Genomic DNA, 16,093 nt, shown 5'->3' with positions numbered 1-16,093 from the left:
GTTTGAAGGATTTGCATTCCTTTGGCACTCATATGCCCAAGTCGGTAGTGCCACACCGCACTGTCAACTTCTGTACTTGCTGCACAAGCTGAAGGTTGCGTGCTAACAGTACACAAGTAAAGTGTACCGACTTTTTCACCCTTGGCAACCACCAAAGATCCCTTTGAGATCTTCCACCGTTTGTTTCCGAATGCAATGTTGTGACCTTCATCGTCCAATTGTCCTGTAGAGATCAAATTTTTGCGAAGAGAAGGAACATGCCTAACATCTTTAAGCTTCCATTCATTTTCGTTAGCAGTTTTGACAGAAACTGTACCTTTGCCAACAATCTCACAAGCTTCATCATCTCCCAAGTATACATACCCAAAATTACCTTTGGTGTAGTCTTGGAAATGTTGCTTGTGTGGTGTCGCATGGAATGAAGCCCCGGAATCTACTATCCAGGAATTAGACACATTGTCTAATGAGAGAATTAGAGCATCTTGCTCTACTTTACTTGCCACATTGGCCTCCGATGTTCGCTTGTTGTTTTGAGACTCTGTCTCCTTCTTCTTCTTGGACCAGCAATCCTTCTTGACGTGGCCCTTCTTGCCGCAGTTCCAACATTCAAGAACTGACTTTGTGTGTGACATGCTCCGCCTTGAGCGATCACGACCCTTTTGGTTTTTGAACCTCTCCTTAAGCCTTCCTCTTTTTTCCACTGATAGTGCAGCACTTGATGATTCTCCTATGCTTCTCCTTCGCATTTCCTTGCTTAGGAGAACATCCACAACATCATCAAACTTAAGAGTATTTGTGCCACAGATAGAATTACTTATAGCCATCACAAGGCTGTCCCAACTATCCGGTAGAGATGATAGTATAAGGAGAGCTCGCACTTCGTCATCGAAATTGATTTTCACTGATCGAAGTTGACTTATGTTTGTGTTAAAGTCATTTAGGTGTTCTGCAATTGAACCATTCTCTGCCATCTTTAGATTGAACAAGCGCTTCATAAGAAATACCTTATTGGATGCTGATGGTTTCTCGTAGAAGTCGTCAAGTGACTTCATCAAGTCCTCCGTGGTCTTCATCTCTGAAACATTGAAGGCCACCGTTGACGCCAAGCTTAACCGGATTGTTCCCAGTGCCTTTTGATCAAGGACAATCCATGCTTCATCTGCCATTGTTGCGGGCTTCTTCGCAAGACCGCCTAGTGGCAAATAGAGGTCCTTCTGGTAGAGATAGTCTTCAATCTGCATCTTCCAATGTTGGTAGTTTTTGCCGTTGAACTTCTCAATCTTGAGCTTCCCTTCCTCCGCCATAACTCCCACTCAATTCAAGGAATCCTTTCCTTGAGATAATTTAGCTACGAGCAAACCTTGCTCTGATACCAGTTGTTAGGAAATAAGACGTAGCTAAATAGATAATTGAGTAGATTACTTAATGGAGAGAGACAGATTTATATACACGAGATTATAGAGTAGAGAGAGAGAGAGAGAGAGAGTACACACGATATACGTGGTTCACCCAATGTGGGCTACGTCCACGGGAAAGCAGCCACTCAATGGCTTTAGTACTTCAAAACAAGAAGTAGTTTACAAAGGGATTATACCCTTAATGGAGCTCCCGCCTTGCTTCACTCTCACCACCTCACACTCACCTTGTTGCATCAACTTCACACTATGAAATGTGTGTAGAAATGGCCTCCTTTTATAGGCCAAAAGGGCTGCCCTCTCTTATGAGAGACAGCCATGTGTAGCCGCCCTTGTGCGAATAAGTTCAAATCGGACCCTCCAATCCGCCCATGTGTGGCCGCCCTTGAGAAGACAAGTCCGCTTTTGAATTTGGCCATCGGCCATTGAATTCGGCCACCGGCCACCGGCCATTGACTTCCGACCACCGGTCACCGGCCATTGACTTCCGGACACCAGCCATCGGCCATTGACTACCGGACACCGGCCAACCGACCGGTTGTTTTCCGACCACTTTCCGGCCACCGTCCGGTCATAATATTCCGGCGAAAAAAAAGTCTCGGGGGCCTCCGCCCCCGAGGCCTTTAAAGTTGCCCCTGATTCTTGTCCGTGAAAATTTTGGTTTCCGGTGAGTGATTTTCCTTCATGCACGATGGCTTCTCCTCATAATGGGGGCCTTACAAATGTGCGCTTTTACCACAGAAAATTACAAGGGTAAATCAGGCTCCATAATTAACAGATTGCATGATCATTGATTCGTTGTTCAGAGTAGCGTAAAGAGGCATTTGCAACATCCAATTGCACTTGAAGTTTTTGAGCTAACAGGGATGTCGTAAGAAGTTCATTTGTAACGTTTGTCAGCTGCTCGTCTTTTGCTTTGTAAGCATTGGATAACTTGGTGAGGAGATCACCTAACTCCTTCATTTATTTTTGTTGTCTATTCCTAGCTAACTGATGTTGTTTAGCTTTGGCTTTCATCTCCTACACTTGCCTCTGAAGATCGGTGATGATAGTCATCTTGTCTTCTAACTCTCCTTGGAGCGTGTCAACACCATCTTGAGCTATTTAGCATTGGTACTGCGGCTAAGTGTTGTTGATCGGAGTCTCTCCATCATATCTTGCATCTCCCTTGCATATTTGTTTACTTGCAATATGACCTCGTCATTTGACTACCAATCCTCATGTCTTGCCAGAGCTAAGTGGATGTGCCTTCAGCCTCATGTGTGTCTTCCTGCTGCATCGTAGCTACTCATTCTTCTTGCGTGGAGGTAGAGGGTTGGTCTTTTTCTTTGTCGTTCTGAGGCCTTTTGGATGCCTCGGCTGTTTCTTGCTATGTGGAAGTAGAGGATGCTGGCCCAGACTCTGTAGACTCTTCAGGTGCAGGGCTCACTTCCTTCTCTGGATCAGGTTCTTTATGTTGTTGCTACTCCAGTGTAGGAGTGGCCTCTTGTGCATTGGTAGTCTCTTGTTCCGGCTCTTCTTCTTCATCTTTTTCTTTCTCTTGCTGGTCCGCCTCTTGTGCAGATTCTGTTTCTTTGGTGGACTTAGAATCTTTGGCTTTCTCTTTCTCAGGTGATGGTGGTGGGCTTGGCATAGGTTCGATAGGCGATGAGGTGGGTCGGGGAGACTCATAACCTTGTTCTTGTGCTTCTTCTCTACCCGTTTCCTTGGCTTGTCTTTGTTCCTCTGCCTCTTTGGATTTTCTAGCCGCTTCTTCGGCTTCCTTTAGCTTTAGGGATTCAACTTCTTGGTACATTTTTTCCAGTGTCTCAGTGGGGTCTTCATCCTCTTTTCTTGTGTGATGCTTCATTCTTGGGCCTTTAAGTTTTCTCGACACCCATCTCTCTGGGTTCTTCCCTTGTGCTTGGGAGTTGCACTGGTAAGCATGTTTTTCTCTTTCGAACCGAGCTTGTTTTTCCGCAGGCTCTTCTTGGTGGGCAGCCACAGCTTTTCTCTTCATTTCTTCCCTTCTAGCTCTCTTCTCCTCGTTATCAGAGATCTCGTTGCTGTGCCTTTCTGGTGAGCTATCAGTTGATTCTTCATTGGATTTATAAGATCTTTTTCATGACCTTGTAGCTCTCGGAGATGGTTGTGCTGCCAATATCCATGTGTTTTGGTCAGAGGCAAGTGGTAGATTGTCAGCCATGCCTTGTCAAAACTTTTGGTGCACCCAAGTAAGTGATCTTGCTTCTTTCTTGGTGCCCTTCAATGTGGTCAAGACATACTGAGTGTGGTCACTAGTTGCCTGGTTGTTGAATTTAGAACTTGGGTAAATGTGGTGGCAACCGCGTGATTTGGTGTAGTGTACCTTGGTGGCCTTTTTGCCAGAAAATGGAAGTGATGATGGTATAATTTGGCTGGTTCTTCCACCTGTTTGTGAATCAAATCTGTGAAGGTAGCCACGACGGTCTCTTTGGTAAAAGTCTCTGTTGTTTCTCTATCCCTTGCTCTCATGGTCATTCCCTCTGTAGGCAGTCTGAGTGCCTCTGCCACTATATCTTTGGTTATGACTACCTCGACCTTGTTTCCCTGGGTGTCAGATATTTGTGTGGCTCCATCTTCTTTGATTGTGGATAAAATCTCGTAAGCTTTTTGAAAATCCACTCCGCAAGGCTCTTGTTCGTAGAAGTCTCTGAGTCCTAGCCTGCGGTTCGCTTCTTTGGTCTCTGGCTTCACACCAACATTGTAAACTTCCTTAGGTAGGAGTTGCAACTCCACCTGATGCCCCTCTTCACTCTTGAATCTGCCGGTGCAGACTGTAGTGTGATGCTCTTCTAGATGTTCTCTGGAGAGGTATGCTACCTTGGCTGCTTTGACTGAATCAAGGTCTAGTTGATAAGCGGACAGTTCCTGCAGCTTCTCCTTTTGGTTGAGCTTCTTCTTGGCCCTCTCTGCTGCTTGCATGGATCCTATTCAATGAATAGAGTGCAAAGTTAGCAGATTTGTTGAATTTTTCTTTGAAATGTCCTTTAGTCTGAAATACTAACAATTTTGGTCCAATTTGCTTCAATCAAATTTTGAACAAGCATAGATGCATAAAAACATGCAAGGAACAAAACTGTGAAGTCAAAACAAATTTTTGCAACCAAAGTAAATAATCGCGATTATTTACAGCTGAACAAAATTTTCAACTTTTTGCAAACTTGGCTTCATAGGCTTGAAGTATATACCAAATACATGCTCTGAGTGAAATATGGGCTCATTTGGATGCTTAGGGTGAAAATGGTACCAGATTTTGGCTTTAGGTCTCTGAAACAGTAGATATAAAGGAAATTTGAGATTTTGAGCTCCAAATTGGTTCAAACTTGGCTAGTGGGCTTAACATATTATGTACTTTGGATGTATGATGGCAAAATATCAAATCTTCTCAATTTTGGCTAAAAAGTAAATAATCACGTTTATTAACTTTTCTTGCAAAATTAACATTTTTCTGTACAAACTGGTTCTAGGTATTGTATAGATCCTATATATGAGATATAAGGTGATTTGGATCAAGGAATGTTGTCCATAACCAATAAATTGGCTTACAAAGACTTCTTTGCGTTTTTCAACTAATGGGTTGTCATTTTGGCTCATACTTGATTTTTGGCATGTAATAGGTGTGTACACATGATAGGTGAGGTGAGGTGACAATTTCCAAGAAAAATGATGCAAAAGTAAATAATCGCAATTATTTACAATAGTGACAAATTATTTGCAAAGCTTATAACTTTTGACCTAGACATATTCAATACACCTAAAACAAGTCCTAAATTGAATTTGGTCAAGTTTGGTCATGCCGGCATCACTTTGTGCTTATCAATAGATTCATTGATCTTTTTTTGTCAGTCTTTAAGAATGTCAATAGACTTAGTATCTGAGACCACATAATCTTTCCTTTGAAGAAGGTCATCGTCTAAGAAGGAATCCACCCTAAAGCCATTGCAACTAACACTTTTCAACAATGAAGGGAGTTGAGCTTCAATATCCCTAAGCCCCTTTGTTTCTAGTTCCTCCGTGTCACCTTTCATCACATCATCATCCTCCTCCTCCTTTATGAACTTTTCAATCACCACTTCAAGATCTTTTTCTTTCTCGATGTTGAAGGTTTTCTCATCCTATAGAGTTACTCGTTTAGGAATTTTATCGAATCTATATCCTAATCTTCTCAACATAATCATATCTTTGTCCATTAGGGTGACCCTATGAGATTGGGATGCACATATGTATGCATATTGGAAGAGCTCAATTAAAAAATCTTCAGTAGCCTCTTATATCCTGCTCAAGGTATCTCGTGTCCACCTCATATCAATCTTAAACTACTCTGCTACCTACTTGCAAAGCCTTTGAAAAGGTAGCTTAGGAATTGAAACTGTAAGAGCCTTTTGTGCTCTCCTAATCTCCCTCAAACATTTAACCTTTTGAAAAAATCTCCTCTTCTTTGGAGGGGGGCTTCATATCAACTCCTTGTTTGGTTGGCTGCTTTGAGGGTGCTCGTGCATCACTAGGGTAAAGAAGCCAAAGGAAGAGGCCATGCATCATAGATGGTAGCAAGGCACACCCATAGAAAATATCCAAGGGGGAGGAAAGGAAGGACAATAGAGAGAGACTCCTATAGCATTAAATGAAGAGAAGAAGGCAAAGGAGCCTATTGCCCCCAAAAAGAGCCCTAAATTAAAAAACACAAAAACATGCCAAAAAGGAGCATAAAAAAGAGAAAACCAAAATTAGAAGAAGACGCCAAAAGAGCCAAAATCCCAAAAGTAAGAGGATGAAAAGAAAAAAGAAGAGCAGAAGAAAGATCCAAAGACTCCACAAAAGAGCCCAACAAGAATAGAAGAGGCCACCACAAGGAAGAGTCCTAAGACTCCTAGAACTCCCAAGAACATTTTGTAAAAACAACACGTTACATATTGTATTGAACCAACATTTTGTTGAAGGAAAATGTTACATATTATCTCCTTGAGCACATTTTGTTAACATTACACGTTCTCTCCCTAAGAACATTTTGTTAACACTACACGTTCTCTCCTTGAGAACATTTTGTAGAGAGCCAATATTTCTAAAGGACAAACATTACATGCCTTGTAAATTCTACAACTTGGCATTGCCTCTAGCACTCATGTACATCCCAATGTAGTCTTTTAGTTTTTACAATAATTGTGGAAGCCCTTGCATGTGTCTCTGCATGTTGTTGCCAATCCACTAATGGTAAAAGTAGCATGTCAAGACCCAAAGCATAATCCATGCCATCTTTCAACCCTACACCTAAAGGACTAAAATACTCTGCCAACCATGAAAGGAGGTTTTTTAAATAAGTGGATATAATGAAAACTAGCCAAGAGTCTGCCTCTAGGTTGTCTTCTACTTCCTCTTCTACCTTGTCCTCCTCTCTGGGCTTCTATTCATAGCCTTTTCTCTCTTTTTTCTTCTTCTTCTTGCTTACGAGAAGTGAGGAAGAGGATCTAGAATCCTTACCCATATCCCGTGGCCTATCCTAAACTAGGTTGAGCTACTTATAGTATTGTGAAGCAGCTAGATGCCAAGACTGCACTTTAATTTTTTGAACATACAGAAACTATGTAATTTGACAGCATGATAGTGGCACCAAATGGAAATGAAAATCAACAAGATGAGAAATTTTTGTCATTGATATGAAAATATATCAGCTGCAAGTAAAAATTGGTACAATCTACCAATAGTGCTATTAAACATCATATTAGAGAGTTTGAGATTTTAGAGCCATTTTTGGAATCACCAATGTCTTAAAATTTTGGCCATATGGACAAATTGCAAACTATTTTTTAAGGCCAAATCCTTCCACAAGGTAGTACTTGAAAAGATATTTTGAGCAATGCTCTCAAAATTTAGCTAAGATTTATCCATGTGGTCAAATTTTAAGCTCATTTTCAAAATCGGAATTTGAAAATTCCCAAATTCACTAATATGGCAAGATATTTTTTGGCGAGTATTTTGTGGCGAGCGCTTGTTTGGAGTCCGGTGAGCAAATTCCAAAAAGATTATTTTTCCCTTCTAAAATTTTTTCTTTCTCTCTCTCGTGTCTGTGTGTGTGTGTGTGTGTGTGTGTGTGTGTGTGTGTGTGTGTGTGTGTTAACTGAGTCAACGTCAGTTAACAAAAGCTGCTAAATACCGAAGACATACGAATGCACATCAAGGATGAATACAAAGAAACAATAAAGATTGGAGTTACACATTTTCCACGTTTTCCCAAAATGGTCACGTATTGTAAATTCCCGATTTATTTCAAGCCATTGTAATATTGTTAGTGTTTTACGAGCTCAATGGGAGTTCCAAGTTGTAAAGAATAGGTCACTTATTGTGCCTAGGTTGCAGATTCAGTAAGTGGTGAGCCCTAAAGGCCTTGGGCACCCGAAAAATTGAATATTTTTACCCTAGGTATATAAGGCAGTGTGTAAAAGAAATTAGGGTTCTCAAGTCATTTGTTGAGAGCTCTTGAGGTGTGTGGCTATGGAGTCCTTGAGCTTCTCCTTGCTCATGAGACTTGATTAACACTAATCAATGATTCATTCTCTCTCACTATGCCTCTCTCTTACTTCTTATGATTGCCTATGATGCTTAGATTAACTAGATCCTAACTAATTAGTGGTTAATCCCTCTCTAATCTTGTGTGATTGACTTCTTTTGCTTGTGTGTGCATGTAGGTTTTATTGGAGTGTGGTGCTCGATAGATGTATGTGTGTGTGCTTGTGATTAGTGTGTTGCATGATAGGATTAGCATTGTGTGCGTCTTGAAATCATAGTGTGTGTGATTGGGTTGATTAGAGGTGAAGAAAAGTGGATATGGAGATTGCCCTTCATTGTGGCTTAGCTCCTCCATCGGCCGAGAAGTTCCACTCATAGAGTTAACCATTTGTGTTGCCACGATTAACTCACTAACCGTGTGAGTGTTTCCATGCTCTAGCCGGGTAGCTCATCCCTTTGGAAAAATGTTGGGGGTTCCATCGATGCAATAGCTCAATGACCAACAAAAATGTTCGATACGGAGGGATGAGCTACCCGGATAGGGCATGGAAACACTCACACGGTTAGTGAGCTAATCGTGGCAATACAAATGGTTAACTCTACGAGGTGAGCTTCTCGGCCTATGGAGGAGCGAAGCCGCAATGAAGGGCAATCTCCATAATCCACTTCTCTTCACCTCTAGTCAACCCAATCACACACACTACGATTGCAAGATGCACACAACACTAATCCTATCATGCAACACACTAATCACAAGCACACACACATACATCTATCGAGCACCACACTCCAATCAAACCTATATGCATACACAGGCAAAAGAGGGCAATCACACAAGATTAGAGAGGGATTAACCACTAATTAGTTAAGATTTAGTTAATCTAAGCATCATAGGCAATCATAAGAAGTAAGAGAGAGGCATAGTGAGAGAGAATGAATCATTGATTAGTGTTAATCAAGTCTCATGACCAAGGAGAAGCTCAAAGACTCCATAGCTGCACACCTCAAGAGCTCTCACCAAAGAGTGCTCTCAACAAATGACTTGAGAACCCTAATTTCTTTTACACACTGCCTTATATACCTAGGGTAAAAATATGCAATGTCCGGTCACCCAAGGTCTTTAGGGCTCACCACTTATTGAATCTGCAACCTAGGCACAGTAAATGACCTATTCTTTACAACTTGGAACTCCCATTGAGCTCGTAACACATTAACAATATTACAATGGCTTGAAATAAATCGGGAATTCACAATACGTGACCATTTTGGGAAAACGTGGAAAATGTGTAACTCCAATCTTTACTTCTTCTTTGCATTCATCCTCAATGTGCATTCCTACTTCTTCGGTCTTTAGCACCTTCTGTTAACTGACGTTGACTCAGTTAACATTCCCCCCTTCCGATTTTAGTGCCCGTCCTCAGGCACTATTGAAAAGTGTCCATGAAGGCTATGGAAGGTTTTTGATTGGTTGTTGATGGACTGATTGTCTTCATTTGTCGTTGAATTTGCTGATGAGGTTCAATTTGTTGCAGCATCTTCATTGTTCTGAATATGTTTGATGTGAGAGATGAAGTTGCATTTTTCCGTTGTAATAGCATAATGATGAGGCCGTTGTTTATTTATGAAAAGTATGTACAAGGGAAGTAGAATGATGAGGTTCTAAATTAGGGTCTAATACCTGGATGACCAAAGGAAAAAAACCCAGTGGAAAAAAAGTGCCTTTGGGATACGTGCATTATTGGAATACTTATTGGCATGGAAAATATTAATAAAGTAATCAAGGGATTTTTTGCTGATAGATATGGAATCAAAAAGGCAGCAAATAAGAGAGGGTATAATGATGGAACATTGGTTTTGCCTGTTGTAGTCCACTCAAGGTGCATAGGTGGAAGCAAAAAAGAGTGTCTAATGCATATGTACAATGATGGGACATCCTATTTATGCATACACAAAAATGCATGGAAAAAAATATGTTGTGCAAGAAAGATTTTGAGGGGTTATTCAAAAAGATGGTGTAGCTATAAAAGCATTTGACATGGATTTGCAAGCTGGCACCACTTTAAGAATGGTTTTTGTTGACGAGGATATGTGCTCTCATCTTATTGTGCACTTTGTGTGAGTGTTGGACTCTACAACACTCCACCAATTGTAAGTTAATAGACTTCGACTTTTATGCTCATCTCATCCGGCATGAGCAACACGACTTAGATATGCTCAACTCTTCTAGCTTGAGCGTAAGCTTAATAACTGACTCTTAGCACAAAGTTTAATATGACTTGAAGATTTGGGAGTAATGCTTTGCTCATTTTATGGCTTAACAGCCCGACTCTGACTATGCCAAAAAGTGTTTTTTGCACCCTGACAACTTGACTTTTTACATTCTTGTGCTTACTACAAACAATTCTTCAGGTAAAAGTAAGCTTGAATCCTCAAAAAGAGGATTAGTGAAGAACCAAGTTGGCATTGAAGGTTTCTTTTGCCATACCTATTTTATCATCTTTGAATCTGCATTCGCATTGGTTGGGTCATCCTTCTTTGAATGTGAAGACTCCATTATCTGTTTGATTCTCCAATTGGGCCTATTTGAGTCTTTGATGTTGTTGTAGGCCTCTGTTGATTGTTGACATTTGACTTTTGACTAGGAGCGTTGAAAGACTTAGGAATCCAAATCTCTTGATGACCTTTGTTTAGACTCCATTGTTGACTTTGCTTCAGTCTAGGTCTTGTTGATTTCTTGTGATCTTCATGTAGGTCTGGTGTAGTTGCAGCTGGCTTAGGATTGACTGGTAGCCAAATCTTTGTATATCCTGTGTAGAATCCTTGTCCAAGAGGAACATTCTTTGAGATCCCTCTTTGTTCTGTATCCTCTTGAAAATTGTGGTAGAATTTAGCATCTTTCAATGTTGTTCTGTTGCATACCATCTTCTTAGCTATCCTAGGATATTGTCGAAGTTGATACCTTGTCGGCCTTCTTTCGTGGGAGGGACTTGAAGTTACTTCATATGCCCTAACCTTCGGTTTTGGCACCCATATGTGTCTATTACCTTCATAGTACTCCTGTTATTTTAAGCTCCATTGTGATGATATCCATCCCATGTGTTTGTCTTTCTGTGTTGATTTTCGTCCTTAATCCAAACCGGATCATTGACTTTGACTAAACTTCTTACAACAAACACTTGCTTGGATTTCCTTTGCTTTCTTGAGTACTTTGGCTGAAATATCTTTGCTTTTCAGGGTGTCTCCTTGGAGGTTTCAATTGGGTCAGCAATTGACTTGAAAATTTGAAATCCTGACTTGCTTGAATAAGCTGATCCATGAGGATTCTTTGATGTAGAGGCATATGTTGTCACCTCTTCGTTGCTAATCAGTGGAGGGTCCACTTTGGCCTTACCTTTGTCTGCAAGATTTGTGCTCAATCCTTGTGACTTTTTCAACTCGGAATCTGAAATTTTTGTTCTATGGAGGGTAGCTTGAGACTCTGTTTTCCAATCTGACTTGCATCAGCTGATTTAGCTGGCAATGTCTGGTTAATCTTTGGACTTCCTATTGTTTCTTCCTGGTAGTCTGCAATCCCATTCTTCTTAACTTTTGGCTTTGATGGCATTCTCTGCTGAATAGCTTCCGTAGTTGCTCTTTGCTATTTTGATCTGCACTTGCTATTGCTTGATTTGCTTTAAGCTCTTCTGAAGTTCTGTTCAATGGAGATGAATCATCTTCAATAAGCTTTGCTTTGGCATCGGTCTCCATTTTAATCGTGCTTGAGGACTTTGTGGTGTTGTCCATGAGTGAACAGTCATGGTCTTCATTCCTTGTTGTCTGTGATGACTCCGTCATGTTTGCATTCTGTATCTCTGACATCTTCTCGGCCATTGGCATTCCCATTATGATGTCTTCTCGCATATATTTTATCGTGATCACGTGGAATTGAGTTGTGATTATCTATGAACTTACTTCAATGGTGGTGGAGATGATTTCCCAGCACTCTGCTCGTTTGTTTCCTGATATGCTCACAAATTCATGAGCATCTTCCAGCTGTGGTTGGCCACATCTTTTCCAAGTGCAAAAAGACATGAGGTTCTTGTCTAACTAAAAATCTAGCTTTACTTCACTTGACAGCTTTTCTTCGTTTTCACCAACAACGTTGCACTTGATCTTCTCAGGATCTGTGTCTGAATTGACTGCTTTTGCTGTGGTGGTGTCCTTTAGTTGATCTTTATCTGCATTTTCTTTGCTATGACCACCTACTTTAATCGATGTTGACTCCATTGGTTGTAATATTGCACTTTTTTGCAATTGTTGAGCATTGTCCTCCTGCATCTGAGTAACCTTTGACCTTAAAATATCCACTGTACTTTTTGGAAGAATCAGTCTCTTTGGAGGAGATTTTGGTGGTGACCTTTGTGTAGCTTTCTAGACTTTAGCTCCCATTGACTTTGACTTTTTTATCACCTGTTCTGGCAACTTGAGGCTTTGCATCACCTTCAGAGAGTCTTTGACTTCAGTCTTACCATCCATAGGGGTTTGTACTGTTACCATATACATGTGGTAGTGATGTGTGTGAACACACTAGGACCGCCGGGGCATTTTTCCCCTCTTTAGGAGGTTTTTTCCCCCGTGCATTGTATATACGCCCATCACTCTAGGGCTATCTATCTTTCCATTGCACACTAAGTAACACACTCTCTATTGTGTGCCTTGAGCTTCCTTCGTCTTCTCCAAGATGTGTGTGTTTCTCTGCAACCCTAATTCCAACAATTGGTATCAGAGCAGGTCACGTCCTCCCGGGCTTAGTCGCCAGCTGCTCCAGCACACGCCTGCTCACTTTCTCCGATTTCAGTGAGCAGATTTTGTGCAGATTTTCTATTAGTGTCGTTTTCCGCATAACATGTGCCTTATAGTCTTCTACGGTTTGTTCTATATAGCACAAGTTGTTACCGCTCCATTTCTCCTATTTTCGGGTAGTTTTCACATCAGGTGCAGCATTTACCATGGCTGACAACAACAACACAGATGTGTTCAAGATGTTTGTTGCTGAGGACAGGTTGGATGGGGACAACTACCCTATGTGGGCTTATATGATGCAACATGTTCTTGTGTCAAAAGGTGTCTGGAACATTGTGCAGGGCATTGATGTACGTCCTAGTTCTGAAGACGTAGGCGATGTTGAGGATGTTGCAGGTCTTGCTGCAAGGATTGCAGCTGTTAGAGTTGTTTTGCCTACGGCAGAACAAGCTCGTTGGGATGTTAAGGATGCGCAGGCTCATGCATTGATTGCGTTGTCTGTGAAGCGCACCATTATTCCTCACATCCGTTCAGCAAAATCTGCAAAACAGGCTTGGGATATTCTAGCAGGTCTTTATGCAAGCCGCAATGAGGCTAAAATTGCTTTGCTGCGTAAAGAGCTAGAGTCGAAGATTATGCATGAGGAAGATGATATGGACACTTTCCTTGCTAGTGTCAAGGATATCAATGAGCAACTCATTTCTGCAGGTGAAGTCATTTCGGACAGTTCCCTTGTGCAGACTGTTCTTGATGCCTTACCAGATTCCTACCAGACTTTTGCTAGTACTTGGAGACTCATGACCCAAGGAAATCCTGAAGTTGTCAAGTTTGATGCATTATGCACATTGCTGTTGCAAGAGTCACTTTCTAGAAAAAACAGGACTAGGCAGCGTGCAGTTGAACGGGCTTTTATTGCTTCTCAAAGAAAGGGTGGTAACAGTAATGTAGCCACTTCTTATGGTTCTGCTGCGAGTGGCAAAAATTCTGTTCCTAATGCTTCTGCTGGCAGCACTTCGTCTGGAAATTCTGGTGATAAGGGCAAAAAGAAGATGCGTTGCCATTATTGTAAAGCCAATGATCACTTGATCAAGTCGTGTCCTAAGTTGAAGGCCAAAGAGGCTAAGAAGAAAGAGGGTGGTTCCACTGCAAATGCTGGTTCCACTACAAATGCAGCCATTGTTGAGTCTTCTGTGAAAGGAGATTGTGATGCTGATGTTGATGCAGAATGGGCTTTTAGCGCAGAGTGCACTTACAATCCTGCTGTCCATGATGCATGCTTGTCAGTTGCTACAGATTCACATGTGTGGTATTTCGACAGTGGTGCTACAAAGCACATTACCTCACATCGTGAATTGTTTACCTCTCTCGAGTCTGTCCCTCATGGGAATTCAGTCACTTGTGCCAACAACGCCTCTTATCCAGTTCAGGGAGTTGGAAAGATTGTGCTCACTGCTGCTAATGGCAGTTCCTTCACACTTGTTGATGCACTTTATGTACCTAGGATCAAGAAGAATCTCTTGTCTGTATCCGCACTTGCTAGACTTGGACTTGTAGTCAAATTTGTGGATGACAGATGTACAGTTCATGATCTCAGTTTTGGTGATGAAATTGTTGCATCTGGGCTTTTGTGCCGTGGGCTGTATAAGCTCACTTTGTATGACAAGTGTGGACAAAATTTTGCAAATGCTGTTGCAAATTCAAGGGCTATTTCAGATGCAAAACTTTGGCATGCACGTTTTGGTCATCTAAATTTTGCCAATTTGCTGCGTTTGCAGAAATCTGATATGGTTGCTTCTTTGCCGCCTCTTGAAGCACCTGTCAAACATGTTTGTGAAGGCTGTATTCTGGGTAAAATGCAGCGTTCTAAGTTTCCAAAGGATGGTTCAGTTAGGGCCACATGCAGGTTGCAGCTTGTGCATAGTGATGTTTGTGGGCCCATGCAAACTCCGTCCTTGGGCAATTACCTGTACTTCGTGACTTTCATTGATGATTACTCCAGGCATGCATGGGTATTTCCGCTTAAAGCGAAGTCCGAAGTTTTTATGTGCTTCAAACAATTTTTGGCTATGGCTGAAAATGTCTCAAAATGTACTATGGGCACCCTCCGTTCCGATCGAGGGGGGGAGTATATGTCTCATGAATTTAATGCATTTCTGGCTAGTCGTGGGATAAAACACCAATGTACAGTGCCTTATACACCTCAGCAAAATGGTGTTGCTGAGAGGAAAAACAGGTCACTAACGGAAATGGCACGATGTATGGTCAAAAGTCAAGCTTTGCCGCATTCTTTTTGGCTTGAATGTACTTAACAGGTGTGCTACGAAAGCTTTGCAGTCTATTATGTACTTAACAGGTGTCCTACGAAAGCTTTGCAGTCTATTACTCCATATGAAGCATGGCATGATAGAAAGCCTTCTATTGAGCACATGTGTGTTTTTGGCTGTTTGGCATATGCTTTGGTGCCACAAGTGCAGCGCAGAAAATTGGATGATAAGGCTGTCAAATGTATTTTTGTTGGTTATAGTGCTGAAAGCAAAGGTTACAGGTTGTATCATCCGCAAACAAAACGTATTCTGGTTTCAAGGGATGTAGTGTTTGTGGAAGATTCTGTTCAGCCCTTGCTGTCATGTACTAGAGACAGTAATATAAGCTCACAGGACAGTTATGACACTTTGTTGCCTCTTTTCAGTGGTGGAAATACGAATGTAAGTTCCAATGAGGCAAATGTACAGCCTATGGGGATTTCTGAAAATGTTTTAGAACAGCCTATTACTGATGCAGATGTACATGATGTACTTGATGAGGAAAGGGCTGAAAATGAGCAGGCTAGAGGTATGCCAAAATGGCTGGTGCACACTTTGCGTGACAGTAAATTGGATGCACCTTTATCTAGTCGTTCGCGTTCAGGCTCTCGCCATGCATCTTATGCATCAGATTGTTATGCTTTGGTTGTGTCTAGTTTACATGATGTTGAGGAGCCTCTGTCATATGATGAAGCACAGAATTCAGAAAATTGGATTGCTGCCATGAAATCAGAATATGATGCACTTATAGAGAATGACACGTGGACTTTATGTGATTTGCCTCCTTGAAAAAAGGCCATTGGTACGAAGTGGGTTTGCAAGTTGAAACGCAAGCCGGATGGTGAGATCGATCGCCATAAGGCTCGACTTGTTGCAAAGGGTTATGCACAACAAAAAGGCATAGATTATGAAGAGACTTTTGCTCCCACTTGTCGTATGACTACAGTACGTTTTCTATGTGCATTGGCAGCTCATTTTGGTTGGGATGTACATCAATCAGACATTGTTACTGCTTTCTTGAATGGTGACATATTTGAGGAAGTTTATGTAACGCAGCCTCGCGGTTTTGTC

This window comes from Adiantum capillus-veneris, chromosome 27 (assembly GCF_014529385.1).
Source record: "Adiantum capillus-veneris isolate H3 chromosome 27, ASM1452938v2, whole genome shotgun sequence".
NCBI classification, from domain to species: Eukaryota; Viridiplantae; Streptophyta; class Polypodiopsida; order Polypodiales; family Pteridaceae; genus Adiantum; species Adiantum capillus-veneris.
Note: the sequence above shows the minus strand (reverse complement) of the source record.